Source organism: Myotis lucifugus, unplaced genomic scaffold, assembly GCF_000147115.1.
Source record: "Myotis lucifugus unplaced genomic scaffold, Myoluc2.0 scaffold_127, whole genome shotgun sequence".
NCBI lineage: Eukaryota > Metazoa > Chordata > Mammalia > Chiroptera > Vespertilionidae > Myotis > Myotis lucifugus.
The window spans coordinates 1817223-1820495 of NW_005871175.1; positions in this window are offsets into that span (position 1 = coordinate 1817223).

A 3273-nucleotide genomic window follows, 5' to 3' on the forward strand; every position below is an offset into this window, starting at 1 on the left:
CTAGGTATTACATATATAGTATCAGATACTATTTTTAACAGCCTCCTTGCTAACAGTAATTTCATAAATATACTGGCATAAAAATTATTATCCTATCCAATAAAAGAGTAATATGCAAATTTACCATCACTCCAACACACAAGATGGCTGCCCCCATGTGGAAACAAGATGCCCGCCACAGGATGGCTGGCAGGGGAGGGCAGTTGTGGGCGATCAGGCCAGCAGGGGAGGGCAGTTAGGGGTGACCAGGCCAGCAGGGGAGGGCAGTTAGGGGTGACCAGGCAGGCCGGAGAGTGGTTGGGAGCCAGCAGTCCTGGATTGTGAGAAGGATGTCCGATCCACCGGGATCGGGCCTAAATGGGCAGTTGGACATCCCCCGAGGGGTCCCAGATTGGAGAGGATGCAGGATGGGCTGAGGGACACTCCCCCCCACACACACAGATTTCTTGCACCAGGCCTCTAGTATATATAATAATAACCATGTTATCAGGTAAAAAGTAATAAATAAATATATATTATAAATATATATGTATATAGTATACAGTGGGGCCTTGACTTACGAGTTTAATTCGTTCTGTGACGGAGCTCGTAACTCAAATTACTCGTATGTCAAATCAAAAGTGAACGAGTGAGACACGTGATGCTGGGCTGATGTTGTGGCATTCACTGTGACGTTCGCTGCCCCAACTAGTGGTAAGGTATCTGAAGCTGGCTCGTAACCCGAATTTTAGCTCTCAACTCAAAGCAAAAAATCGGCCGAGAGACGGCTCGTATCTCGAAAAACTCGTTAGTCGGACACTCATAAGTCAAGGCCCCACTGCATATATATAGTTAAAACCAAATATTAATAATGTTATCATGTAGAAAGTAATATAATTTTATTTCCTATATATACACACATACATATGTATTTAGAATATTTACATATACTGCATTTATATGTATATGCATATATATTAAGGATATATATACATACACATATACATATGTATATACATATACATATACATAGTTAGCAGCCAAATATTAATATTGATAACACACATATATATAGTGTGTATATGTACATATACTTTACATATATCTATGCCCATACATATGTAAAGATATAATGGGATTATAATATGCATGGTTTTTTGTAAATCTGCTTTTTCACTGAAAATATACTATGAGCATTTCCCCATGTTATTAAATACTTTTCTAAATTCTGACTTTTGATGTTTATATAATATTCTGTTCCATAACAAATAGTCCCTGTTGTTTGAAATGTGTTTCTTTTCCAAGTTTTCTTTATTAGAATTAGTAATCTGATAAACATCATTGTGTCATCCTCTTTCTTTTGGAGACTTATTTATAGAGATGGAATAGAAGACTTGAGGTTAAGAACATTTTTAAAGCTTTAATAACTATTGCCAATTTATCAATTGATATGAGTGGTACAACACCTTAGGAAAGCCAATTACAGAATGTATTTGGTCAGTTTTATTGAAAGCCTTAAAAATATTTATGTTTATTAATCCTGTTCCTGGGAATTTATACTAAGGAATTAATCTAAATAAAACAAAAGTAGGAGAAGGCTATCCTTGCAAAGATGTTACTGCAGCATCCTTTGTAAACAATAAACTTTTGGAAACAATCTGAATGCTTTAGAAACACATTACTGGAAGGGTTCTTAGAGATCATCTAACTTTCATTTTTCAGATGTAGAAAAGTAACATCCAGAGAGTTAAAGTGACTTCCTAAGATCACACAGTGAGTTGAGTTGTTAGGACTCTCATTCCAGACTGTAGCAGGTGACTTCTAAAAGTTCAGCTTATACCTCATAAAATGTTACAGCCTTGGCATCATGAATACTCAATTCCTATTAACTAAATCTTTTTTGGGGATAAGAGAACTTTCAAAATATAGTTGAAATCTTCTTGCACAAATTAGTTTTACAAATGTAAAGTCTTATCAGATATTAAAGCAATGAAAAATTACGTATTTTATATGAGCTTAGTTATACAATGCCTACGTGATATTATTACTTTTAAAATTAGAAAACAAAAGTACTTTTTATATGAAAGGATACTTAAAAACAATGCTATATAAGAAAATCTACCTGTTTTGAATAAAGTAAAACATTAATCACTATTTTTAGCTTTCTTTCAAGCAAAATAGGAATTACTTTTAATTTAAATTTTTTAAAATTTTCAACTACAGTTTACAGTCAGTATTATTTTATATTAATATCAATTGTTCAGTACATCTATTCTAATATATGAAGAAATTTTCATAAGTGAACTTTATAAAATAGCTCAAAATCAGTGTTTTAGAGCACTGCTTGAGCAACAGCTATAGATATTATGTTGAGAGACAGATGCAAGTGACAAAAGGATACCCATGGTTAGAATTCTTATAGTTAAAGTTCATTTATATGAAGTTCAAAAATAGGCAAACCCAATTTATATTGTTTTGAGATATATGTGTAAACAGATAGATATAGATATAGATATTAATATAGATATAGATAGATGGATATGGATATAAATATAAAACAAAGACCATAACTCTTTATCACTATAGATTAAATAGTGATTACCTCTAATGAAGAAGCAGAGGAACCTATGTGATTGGAGAGTGTCATGTGGTGTCTTCTGGGATGCTGACTATATTCAATTTCTTGAATTATGTTATTGTTCTCAGAAGTGGATCTCTTGGGATTTGGGTATTAAGATAAACATTAACTTTGTAATTGTTATTTTAACTATATATTTTGTGGATTATGATATATTTCCTATCAAAAAGTAAATATATAAGAATTTAATTTTATATTTTGATCAATTTTTATATCTAATGATATGTGTTTCCAGGGATGGAACTGTAATTTATAATACTGTATGAGCATGAGAGTCTACTTGTAACATTTGGACTATGGCCTAGAATTCAATCACTTGTCCTAATTCAGGTCCATGTATTAGTATATATTCATTTATTTTATTTATTTATTTTTATTTAATTCTTTATTGTTTAAAGTATTACATGGGTCTCCTTTTTCCCTATTGACCTCTCCCCCTCTCCCCAGTCATTCCCCCCTCCCCCCAGCACATGCCCTCTCCCCCTTACTGTCTGTGTCCATAGGTTGTGTCCATAGGTTATGCTTATATGCATGCATACAAGTCCTTTGGTTGATCTCTCACCCCTCCCACCCCTTTAGGTTGGATGGTCTGTTTGATGCTTCTAAACACAAGGCCAGCTGGGTAGAGAAGTTTTCAACATGAAGGGGAACACTTA